General features: G+C 40.0%; 1 long non-coding RNA gene across 1 annotated transcript in view; it reads right to left on the bottom strand.

Annotated features, from left to right (window-relative positions):
- Nucleotides 1-11,404, bottom strand: part of LOC127382621 (uncharacterized) — a 60,492-nt gene extending 49,088 nt beyond the window's left edge. Inside the window, exon 1 of the long non-coding RNA XR_007889006.1 lies at nucleotides 11,267-11,404. This is a non-coding gene — a long non-coding RNA (uncharacterized LOC127382621). The remainder of the gene's footprint in view (nucleotides 1-11,266) is intronic.
- Between the last annotated feature and the right edge of the window lie 1,404 nt (nucleotides 11,405-12,808).

Genomic DNA, 12,808 nt, shown 5'->3' on the forward strand with positions numbered 1-12,808 from the left:
TGTGCTAATGAAGAGGCTGGCACTGGCTATACACTTAGACTAAGTCAAAGTATGAATTAAGTAGAATTAAAATGCTATATGCCATATTCCAGCCGCTTTCCTTCACGTTGCTTTTTCCAAGTATATGCTGAGCTTGTACCTGATGTGGTCAGTCCCAGGAACAGGCAGTATCCCATGTCTTGAGACCCCCAACTCTTATCAATGCTGTTATCAGGCTGCCCGCGCTCCCTGATGCTCCCTGAGGCTCATGGTTCTCTAGGAAGGTCGTTTGGGTTGGTGACTCAGAGTCACTCAGGCAGGAGGTCAGTTGGATGTTGTCATGAGGCACAGAGCATCCTGCCTGTCCATAAAATATCCCTGTGCCCTAAAGCATGCAGCTCAACTCCTCAACAGTTTACCTCCTCAGCAGTAGCTAATAGGTCATGCCAGGGCTACCAGAGTGGTACCTGAGTTTAGTCTTACAGAGCTTCAAGGAAAAAGTAACATGGATTGGTAGTGAGTTACTCCTGCTGCAGCTTCATGGCTGCTGCAGTACAGCTGTGTCTATACTATGCTACAACTATACTAACACACAGAGTGGACTAGAGATCTTTTGTAGGCTCTGAACCCAAGTGGTATGGCCCATCCTGCATTCAAACACACTCATGAATCCCTAAAACAGGATAGCCATATCTCAGCTGCTCTCTAGGGGACAGTTCTTGTTATAGGTCCTGTTCCCATCCATTCCCAGATCAGATAACCTGCCATTTAAATTCATTACAACTTTTTGCAAGCAGTTTAGCATGAAGAGTCACATACCAATGCTTGAACATGACACAGGCTGTTTTACCAGCATAGATGTAGACACCCTGTGTCCATATCTGCCCAGCGAGAGAGAAACTCAGGATATCTGCTGTTGTCCTGAGATGCCAACACATAGATGCCTGGGTCTGCTCCACCCAATGTTCCAGGAGCAAGAACTCAAGTTCACTTTATGGCTGTAAAAACACTCCCACATCGTGCTTGAGAAAGCCTGGCTGGTGTGTAAAGATGCAAGTGGTGAGCCAAGAGTTAGAAGGTGACTGACCACTGACTGTGTTGTCCTACTTTGCCACCTGTATCAAAATGCTCTGAAAACAGCAAAAGCACTGGGCTTTCCGCATAATGGCAATAGACACCAGAGCAGCCTAAAGGATTAATGAAACAGAAGGCACAGTTTTGTTACTTTGGTTCTCAGCTTCCCATGCAGCCTTTTAAATCAGCCAGCACAAAATCTGAATGCACTCCCTTTTGCACACAACCACAATACATACAAAAAGGAATACACGATGCAATTTCAAGAGACAATACTAGCTTGAAGAATTTTGTACTATTTCTCTTATAGATGCAATCAATGCCAGTTTTGTGTATCTTTGTACTTGCATGAACAAAATAATTACCAGACTATAGCATTCTGCAGTAACGATCATTAACCGCAGTAGCAATGCTGCAGGCTCTAGGGCCTTATTGTAATCTTCCTCATTTCAGTGTTAAACTACTCTAACTTCATTAGCTTCACTGGAGATTCTCCACTTTACACCTACATAATTGAGAGCAGAATCAAACCTCCACTGCTGTGGAAAAGACTGTGTAGTGCAGCACAATTCAAATAAAATGTAATTAACATGAAATTCTAGATCCATATTGCAATTTGCAGAATTATCACTGTGGGTGCAACATGACTTCCAGCTCCCTCTCTTGTCTGAATTTCGTTAGAAATAAGGCTGCCTGTGTAATATTTTCTCCATAGCAGCAAACAGAGGCATATTTATTTTTCTTCTCCTATTGTTATCTTTTTCTCTTTATAAATCTTTGTCAACAAAGGATTACTGGCTCAACTGAGAGAGGCAGTTAAAGTCAGATACTCACCCGTAATTAGGGAAACTTGGAATCCTTGACAGTGAACACCTGGCTTCTCATTACTACCTGAATTTTATACTTCCAAGTGTTAATCTCTCCTCAGGGTTCGCCTTGGAGTTTCATTCTGGTATTCAATGAAACTATCAGGTTTTCCAGGCACTGACACCTTTGAAATGTTTTCCACATGGGAACCAATATGAAACATGTGTGATTATTGCTGATTTCTCTGTGTTGATTTCTATTATGGTAGCGCCCTGGAAAACTAGTACAGACAGCAGTAATAAAATCTTTCATTGAATGACTTTATACAGCAGGAAGTGTTGTGTTTAAAGGGGCTGGTTTGGAAGGAGGGGAGGGGTCTGCTATGATGAATGGTGTTATCATTATTATAGCTTGGTTTAAAGGATTCTAAGAACTTCTTGCACATTTTTTTTAGCCTTCAGAGTAAGTCTTACTAGCACTTTTTTCCTCTTAAAAGCTGGCACTGCTGCCATTCCTCATAGTTGTACGTGAAATACATGGACTAGATGGAAGCTGGGAATGGACTGAGCATGAACTCCCACCTAACACTACATGGCTACAGTTCAGGAAGATTATTATAATTTCCTTTACTGGGTGCAGAGTTTTCTTGATTTCCCAACACTTACCAGCCTTATGGGCAGGAAAGTTTTCTCATTCTTAAGAGATCAAATGTTCTCAGAACTTTGTACTTTTACTCCAGACACCAGAAAACCCAGGCATAAGGATATCTTTGGGGTTTACCTTCTGTTAACCAGAAGGACTTATTGTCCTCTGCCCGAATAAGAGTTATTTAAAGCACTCCAGGTCCAAAGCTCTTATTGAGTATTGCAAGGTACTAGGGGTGATAAGAAATCAAAGTAATCTGAAAGAAGAAAAGCAAAGCTAGGAGTTCCCATGGAGCTAACAATCACTCAGGAACATGGAATCAAGTGGCTTTTACACAATAGTTTGTTTGCTTTCTGAAAGCACTGGGTGCCACTGAGAAGGAAAACAACCAGGTTGTCTGAACTCTATCAGGTCCAAGCTCTAATGCAATTGACAATTTTGAAGTTATCAATTAATTCAGGAAGAGCAGACCATGAAATTTTCTTACACAGTAAGTACTCCACTCAGTGAAAGAAAATATGTAAGACTTGTTTGAGATCTGACAGGGGAAAAACAGAAGTAAATCAGTGGGAGATCTTGGGACTGATCGAAGCCTGAGTGTCCAATTTAGAAGTATTTTGCTTATAAAAGAGCATGGTGACTGAATCACAGAAGAAGAAACACAGAAGACAACTGAGAAACTCCAAATTAACCTATGTTAAGCTTTATGTGTGAAAAGATTAAATGAATGAAAAATGCAAAATTTAATTTAAATGTCAGAAAATCAAAGGTATTGATCAAAGTGGTTTTTGTCTTGCAGTTCAGGAATAAAAAGTGGAAAACTCAGTTGCCTACTGCACTTCCCTTACATGGTTCAACTCAGACTCTGATGTCTATTGTGTCACAGATGCTCAAAAACAGGAATGTCAATAAGTTCCAGCAGAAAAAAAGAGTTTGTTATTCCTAGGTGGGCACAAGAAGTTTCATGTCCCTATTCACCAGAACTCAGTTTCATTTGAAACCAACCATAGACCATGTCTCACCACTGCCAGAGGACACCTGACAAATTTTCCCTGGAGAATAAGAATTTCTTCCTTCATTTGCACAGTTATGATTTGAATTCTGGGCCCTGGGAGAGAGGGATGCATATACTTTGGAGGAGGCTACACAATCTTGCTATCAGAATTGGAATGCAAGCACGTTTCCCCAGATCCTTAGTGAGGTCCTAGATGCATAGCATTTCCCAAATTCCTTGGGGATATCCAATAATCCTTACCAGTCTCCTGGTCGCTTGGGGAGCAGCTGCAGAGCGCTGCCTCCTACTCAGCAGAGAAAAATATACTGTATCTTCATGAATAAATGCTTCAGATTATTCATAACATTCAAAAAAAATCCCAAGTCTGTGCCATAGCGACAGTGCACATTATGCACATATATGTGTAAGTAGTGAAGGAAAAATTTAACCCAGATCCTTCTCCCCTCATCAGTTTTTCAGTCTCCATTGACTTTTTCAATTCCTGCACTAACCTCCCTCCCCTCAATTCCCTACAGCATGTTTTCTCTCTCTGTTATAATATCCTTCCTGTCTTTGCATCCAATTTTATGCAAATGTAGGTTACCTGGAGTGACAATTACATAACTGAAAATGGACTAATACAATGGTCCTGCACTACACCATGAGACTGAAAGCATAGTTGATCACAACCTATTCTGCTGGGATCATTTCTGGGCATTTAGCTGCATGTTCTGCAGTTCTTGTCTTCCTTCCCCACATCCGACTATTTCCCTTCCACTTACGTGTGTCAGGAATGAACTGTCTCAGAGGCTATAGGGCAGACTCATGCAATAGCCCAGCTGTCTGAGACTGGTGACTTGCATCACAGTGTGTGCTCTGTCACATGAGTGACATGATGCCAGCTACCCAGCATGCAATATTCATTGATTGAATTGTATCTGCATATATTTTGTTATATCTGTCATTTTATACTTCTGTGAGTCCCCATTTCTTCTGACATTATAGGCAGTATAGTTCTCAATTTTCTGTTAAGAAAAACATCTGCAGAATAGGTGATGGACAACACTGCAGCCTTGCCTCCTGCCATGAGTTGGTGAATATGCCCCAATACAGTGGTCAAATTCTGGTCACTGATGAAGTTACAAAGAAAGTTGTTGGGCTGTGAAATGTTTCTGTGAATTTACCTCATCTGTTTTCACAAGATGAGGAGCCCTGAGGAACTGCTGATCTTAACAACCATGATTTGACCAACTTTGGCTCAAGGGATTTAGTGATGAACCACCTTTAACTTGCCTGTCACCCAAGAGGAAAGAGGTACAGAAAAATCTCAAAAAGGGAAAAAATGGTGCTCAAGATGTGGAATCACTACCTTATGCAGAAAGCAGCAGAAGTATCAAAAAAGAGACAAAGAACTTGATTCCAGCCTAAATGGTATATCAAAGGAATAAGGAAAAGGCAAAGAAATGTACATAGGATTTAGCACATTTATCTTGTGCTAGTAAGTAAGGAACAAGAGTTCAAGAAACAGGAACAGAACCCTCTGAAAAGGTATTATTAAATATATCCATGCTCTACCGAATACTTACAATTTAAAACAGTGTGCTCACATACTTGCCAATAGTGATTTCTAGGAAAACATGTTTAAATTTGGGAAGTCTAAAGAGTTGGTGTTTTGTTTAGTGGAGGGAACAAAAACAAATGTTGTTTTGGATGAGCACAAATGTTTCATTTTGTGTTTTTTTAAATTCAGTCAACAACAAAAGATACTTTATTGTTAGCTTCACTTTTGAGTCAAGCATATACACAAGAAAACAAAAAAACAGAGATTTATGTTGTCCTCTGTTGCACTGGAGAAACCCGAGGGGAAACTATGTTTGACAGGCAAAAAAAGAAAACAGGAATGAAATAACTAATTTTAAAATCTGTAGCAGGGTTAAAATGATGGGGAATGAATGACTACGAACCTCAGAAGCTAAGGACTTCCATCTTTAGGTATGCTGGTGCTTCTATTATGAGCCCGCACATCAAATATAACTACAGAGAAGAAATTGATTTCCTATTTTATGACTTTTTAAAGGCACATTAATGTTCTACATAACCGAGTACTTGCACAGTACTTTTATTATGTGAAATACCATTAATTTCAATGGGAGTTTGTGTCATATGGTAATGATGTCATTAAGCAGGGCTGTTAAACTCATTGGGCTATATAACATCCTGAATTACACCTGTACACCCTACTCCCTCCAGTCAGAATGCCCTATTCCACACCTCTGTACCTGAGCCATACAGCGTGCCCCTGCTTCTCCTGGCTAGCAGGGGCTGAACACCAAACCTCTGCAGCTGCAGCTAATGACTAACAGGTAGGAAATTTTGAGACAGCCCATGCTATATCCATCTGCACAAGAACAAGATTTGTCCAAAAGCCACCTACAGACCTTTATTTCCTGTGTGGCTGTGCCATGGGTTGGAATGACTGTGCTCCATTTATCACTTTATCTTAAAATGTCACAGGTTTATTCTCACAACACCTTTGTGAAGATGAAAAAGAGCAGTTTAATTCCCAGAGTAGAACTGATGCAAACACAGAAGATACGATCTGTATGCACCAAATTCTTCCAGCAGCCTGAGCCCTGAACAGCATCTTGGCTAGAGGCTGCTTTCCAGACCCATTACTGCTGTAACTAGTAAGGACATCAGTATATAACATGTTTTATAGGTAATTATTTCCATCTCAGTCCATGGACAATAACCTGCATGTTCACATTTGCAATTCTTTGTCCCCTTAATGTTCAGGGATTAAATTGCATTTTCAGGAAAAGCTTGAAATAATGGGTGGTGAGTAAACTGCACCGCCTTTGAAGTAGCTCCAAGAGGTATTGTGCTCAGCATCACTCCTCTGAGCCATGTGTGGAGTCAAGAGTTGGGTTCGATGATCCTTGTGAATCCCTGCCAACTGGTGGTATTTTATAACTATGTGAAAATACAGCCCCATCCTTAGCTTTCCACTTGACCTAGAGGCAGCATGACACAATGGACCAGGAATCAGCAAGGACCTGGTATGAAGGAAGCTCTTTCCATTTTCACTTCATGGTTTGCAGCCCAAATCATCTCTTTGACTTTTACCTCTGTCCTTTGTTCTCTTTCCAGATAAGAAGCTTTTCTTTAGGATAGCTCCTTCCAGTCCCATTTAAGTCAATATGACTTTTGTTAATAACTTCAGCAGAAGCAAGATCAAACTCTTTGTTTTTCTTCTATTTTATTTTTTTGTTGTTGGTATCTAGTTTGGATTGCAGTTGCACTGATTGACAACTCCACTACAACTTCATTGAAGTGCTGCCCCAATCAGTAATCTACTTTGGTGTCCTAATTAACTAGAGTCAAATTTGAACTGAATTACTTTTCTCAAAGATCTTTTAGGGTGACTGTCAATCCAAAGGTAAAGACTTCCATAAAAATGCTGCTGCTTTTTATTTCTTACAATTACTTTAGATAAAGATATTTTTCTTCATCTCTTACCTCTCAGTACTTGCATTTTCTTATTTCATATTCCCTTCTATTTTCTTTTTTCATTTTTAATATATTCTTTTCTCCCTCTTATTTTTTAATTAGCCTTCTATTCAAATTTAATTATTTTTGTCTCTTTCAGCTAACTCCCGTCTCACACTGTACACTATCTCACCACCCTCTTTAACAAAGCTCTGTCTCTCAGCTTCACCTGCCTCTTTTAAGTCTCAAGACTCTAATTTATTTTTTGCATTTCTAATCCCCCCAAATAGTTCCTTTTTAACTCATGAGTTTCCATCCCAGACACAGGGCCTAGGTTTCTCCCCTGTTGCTTCCTTCCCATCAGTGCAATGCAGTAGGTCTGAAATCAGCAGCACCAAATCTGCACCTTTCCAGCACAGCAAAGAATCAGGCCCACAAAACAAAGCCAGTAAAGAAAACCGAGATATTTTCCTGGGCAAAACTGGGATGTTGAACAGACTGAGAAACAACTGTTCAAAGTATTACAAATAATGGGAAAATTTTTCACGTTCCTGATCCCAGGAAGGTGGAAGAGCATTGCATAAGCAGTTAATAAATGTTCCTTGTCTTTCTCCTCTCCTTACCAACATTTCTTTCCCCACTCCACTTCTTCCTACAAAATTCACATATGCTGTCTCTCTTGAGCACAGATTCTGATCTTGTTTTTACTGCTTTTACATTGACTTCACTGCACTAATTTCTGTTTCATTTCTCTTGAGTTACCCAAGGTTAAGCAAGAGCAGATTTGGGCTCTCTCTTGGGCTGGGATTTTCTCTTTTTTTCCTTTTACTTTTTAAATTAGTGTCCCAGCTGATCTTAAACAGCTGGCTTTTTTCATTTCATGAGTAGCTTAAGTCTGCACTCTCCAACAGGATACAGCAGTTATCAGTTAATGAGATGACTTGTACCCTTGTCCACACTTGCATCACTACGGCTGCTTAAATGAGCTGGTGTGCTGCAACTGAGAATTAAACCACCTCTTTCAATCCTGCATGCACTGCAGCACAAGCTACTCACTCCAGCAACCACAGAAGCAATTGCAGTCCTGGGAAAGTCAAGATGAGCAAAAACCGTTGTGCATTAAAGGTAAAGCAACTTCATCAGTGGAAAAATGAAAAGAGGAACACATCCTCTGCCTGCTGTTCAGATACTGCTGAAATCCCCTACCTGGTGGTTTTTGTGAGTTTTTTTCCCAAATGTACATTATTTTGTGTTTTTTCACATCCTTTTCTAGTTCACCCACCCATGTTTCATTTTGAAAAGGTGCACTGTGAACATGCCAGGGTTAAGAAGGACACTCCAACATTCATATCTGTGGACTTCACCATTCCAACTCTGTGCACATGCAGTATAGGAACCATACTACAGAAAACCGAGAAAATCCCTGGTGTTAGAATGTTATCTTTGGGGCTTCGTACTTCTACGGTGAGGTAACACCTTGGTATGCTGAATCCTGAAGAAAGGCTATTTTTATAATAATACTACGTTTGCTGACTCTACAAGGAAATCACAAATGTTGGGACATGGGTCCAGATTATTTAATCCAAGTGTTGGTCCCATGCTGAAGGATATTCACCTATAAATGACGACCTGGTCATTTCAGCTGGGTAGTTGAAGATAATTCCATACATCTTTCATTTGTTATTGATTACAGAAACACAAGCAAATTATTTCAGCCCTAGAGCTAACTGGGTTCAGATATACCCTTTTCTTTCTACGCAGACTGCATGAACAAAGATGCCTTAAGGAAGCACTGGAAATTGGGATCCATTTCGCAGTGCAAAGGTATACTTTGTTCAGAGAACCTAAATTAGTTGTTCCATTTCCATATTGCAGAGAAAAAAATTAATAACATTTCTTCATATGTGGAGGCAGCATTTGCACCAAGGTAATTATACTTGCCAAAATGCAGCAAAAGCCTCAGTTACTGAATACTTTTGCTGTTATCCAATGCAAAATTTATGTATTATACTGCCACTCTGGCTTGATGGTAACTGAGGTCCATCAGTTAATCAACTGTGTGCAGCACCAAAATAGTACTGAAAGGACAAAACTATGTCTGCCCTGGCAACCTCATGAACTACTTTCCCATCCCTTCCATGTTACACTTGTGTAAGCTCTACACATAGGCAGCAAGTTTTCAAGCTTAGAAAGGCTTAGAAAATAAAACCCACACCAAAACAAAAACCCCATTGTGTACTTTCTGATTAATTTTTTTAATGCACCTGAAGCAATAACAAGAGCAGTAATGATATTCTTCATAGAGCCTGTCCCTTAATATGTGCCATAATTAGAGAAAACTTGGATCCCAACAGACATGGTCTCTAAAAACTCAAGGGATTGGGAGTGTGTGAAAAGGAAGGGGGTGAGGCCATTAAATGTAGCCAAGGCACCTCTGCTTCTCCCTCTCAGCACAGACCAATGCAAATATGTGCTTTGAAAATTAACACAGCTAGGAAGGAAACATCCCACAGGGAGAATCAATACTGAGCAAAGGATAATGGGAACCCTGTGCAAGCAGCTGTGATCTACCCTCTGAATATTAGCACCTGTCGAGGACAGCAATCAATGTTGGTCAATGGGCAGCTCTCCTTACAGCTCAATTCACATAATGATAGTTAGCTGGAACCCATGTGGCGACACCCCATGCTGCCAAATGGTGTCCCTTTCTTCCTCAACGTGGACAAACAATGAAGTCCCAAAATAACGGGCACTGTTCTTTTTAACCTTTCCCCTCCCCTGCTTTGGCCTTTTTGCAGTACATAAGGATCCATAGAATCCACAGCTAGAAATTAAGCTACTCAGCTTAATTTCAGAATATGTTCTGCCACATAGTCAAGGCATGACAGGCACTTTGATTCGGCCATAATAAGGAATTTGGACTTAACCATTTTGTTTGATATCATGTGTGGGGAACGGACCATGTCTGCCTTGTATTTTATGATTATTATTAAAGAACCTTATTTATGATCCTTTCAAGGACAGTGGAATAGCAAAACTGCAGATTCTCAGAGCAGGTTGCAATTCAAGTTATTCTCTTTGCAGGAAATGACCTTTATGTCTGCCTATAGCTAAGTTGCATCACTGAAGACCATTCTTGTCATAGCCTTTGTGCATGTCTCCATACAGTCACACTGTAAAAGGAGAAAAAGTTGATATAAGCAAAGAGTTGTGATGTTTTCATAAAGTCCACTGGGCAGAATGAGGAATTAGTCCCATGTGGTCAGCAGCAGGTGACCTTCTTGTTTCTGGTGCAAGTGAAAGCAAACAATATTACAATGTGTTTAGAAGTATGCCATTCTGACCCATGACTGTGTGACTCTGCCTAATAGCCTTCAAACTTCGTTGCGCTTCAGTATCCTGAGACACTGTGAAATACAAGCAGAAAGCTGGACTCTAGAGACATCAAAGCCTCACTCCACTAAAAGCCATGTGACTATTCACATGTTCAAAATTAAAAGTGTGCTTTGTTACACTGGGGTCTGTAAGTCTGCTCTAAAGACTAAAAGCCAGAATAATGTCTCCAGAATTTGCAGGAAGCCATACTTGCCACCAAAAATTATTTCGGATCTTGCACTTCCCTGTCCCATGCTCTCAACATAGTAATATCCAGTTTCCCACTACAGAACCTGGTATCATTAGCAAACACAGAAATGCAGACTGAGCTTACTGAGATGCCAACTAGGGCTCTGAAAGGTAGACAGCTGAGCAGTGTACTGGAAAATGCCCAGATATATTTAAACTGGCACAATCCAGTTCACTACATTCTGAACTGATGCCAAAAGTTCAGGGGCATTGCTAGCACATCTTACATAAGGGACACACGTTCCTGCCATCTACTCCTGGTACTGAGACACCCAAGCAGAGGAGGGCAGAGGATACCCTAGAGTGTTCTTTCAGACTTGACACAGATTTTCGTTTTGTCACGTTCTTAGCATGTGTGTTTATTTTCCTTGAATATTCAAACATTTGGAGCTTTACAGTTGCCAGAGCTTATGAAAAGTGCATATTTAGCTCAAAGAGTTCCCAGATGTGAATTTCAAAATGACACTGTGTTGATTAGCTATAGAAGGCAGCCAGTCAAAGAGCAGAAACAGCAACACGTGACTTGGCATTCCCCAGCCAGCCAGAAAATAGTCACCCACTTAATTTTTCATGAATTTTCCAAAATCTGGGCATAGAGCAAAAGTTAAAGGCATGAACAGGTTTCTGTTTCCTGTTCCACACCTAATGTCTTACTCTATCATCACTGCTATTTCACCTCCTCCTGTTGGGAATGGTTTAGAAGACCTGTGGAGTCACTCGAAAGCAGTGGCCAGGACTTCAAGGTTCCACCATCTCTGAAGTTATCCTGCCATGGAGACACCTGGGGCTCTGCACCACTTCTGGAGGAAAAAAAATTAAATTAGAATGAAAAGTATTTATTTTCTCTTAATGTTATTCATTGTTTGCAGCTGATCATTCATCACCACAGGTCACTCCTTTGAATGATTCATGAGGGGACAGCTGTTCCCAGGGCCAAGGGTCCTGAGCTGCTCATGCCATGCAAGGCATCTTCAGGCTGGTTATGTGAGAAGGTGAGCACCTGAGAAGTGCTGAGGCCTGTCCAGCTTAAAAAGTTTCATTTTTTTTCAAATTAAGGCAAGGTAGAATGCACCCTAACAGTGCAAGGGGAAAAGGAGTGGATAAGTAGGATGTGCATAGAAATAAAAGGTTATTCAGGTAAACAATAAGCCAGACTTTAAGGAGAGGTAGTATAAGCCTGATCACTGAGATTCAGTGTCTTGCACGAGATTCTTCTAGGTTCTGCAAAATGTATGCATAAAACACACAAAACTTTATTCAAATGTTGACATGTTCTGCAGATATTCTTTGATTTATTTCCTATTTCTTAAGAAAAGGTCTATACTTAAAATGCAGACACTGCAAATGACACAGTAAAGCAAGATTTCCTATCCATTTCTGGTTTGCTTTTGAGTCTTGTCTTTATATAATAAGCTTTATGTCTCACAGTTTCAAGCATGGCATGTGTAGCACTTTCTACTGCAGACAGAACTAAACTTCTCCTAATGAGGCTTTCCAGATCTAAATTAACAGTGACGTAAAAATAATATCTTTCTCCTTTCTTTACTATTACCTCAGCAGAAGGAGAAAAGCATCAAATAACATTTTCAAATCTATGCAAAAAGCACAGTTGGTCGTACTGTATTAGTTATTATTACAAATCAGCTTCTTTTTTTTTTCAAAAATAGTTACAATTTTGCCTTAAGAAAATAGGAATCTGGCAGAAGAACTGGAGTGGCAATTTCTTCCCTCTGTAGATGTTGCACAAATCAGGAACATATCTTATGCCTTTTTCCTCTCTCTTGTGTCCTTGTCTTTTTAAAGAAAAGAGAAATTACTTCCAGGATCATATTCTACTAGCAATTTTAGGAAATCCCTTGACTTCAGCAGTTGCACTGAAGAAACAGTAGTGATACTCTTTCAAGCTTCACATCAAAATAAGATTGAATTACCAAAATCTGATGCTATTCTTAATAAACAGCAAATATGCTTAGAATTTAAGAGAAAACACTACGTAGAATTGGGGTTTCAAACTCTAAAACCATTTTGATTGAAAAAAGCATCACAGATAGACATTTCAAAAAATCATTCCTAACTGGAAAGTCTCTAAGTCTACTGACCAGGTTTGGAATACACATATCTCTCCTTTCTTTAGGGAAGAGTAGTTTACACCAATGCAGAATGGAATTACTTTTTCTTAAACACACAGCTTGTGTG

Source organism: Apus apus, chromosome 3, assembly GCF_020740795.1.
Source record: "Apus apus isolate bApuApu2 chromosome 3, bApuApu2.pri.cur, whole genome shotgun sequence".
Classification (NCBI taxonomy): domain Eukaryota; kingdom Metazoa; phylum Chordata; class Aves; order Apodiformes; family Apodidae; genus Apus; species Apus apus.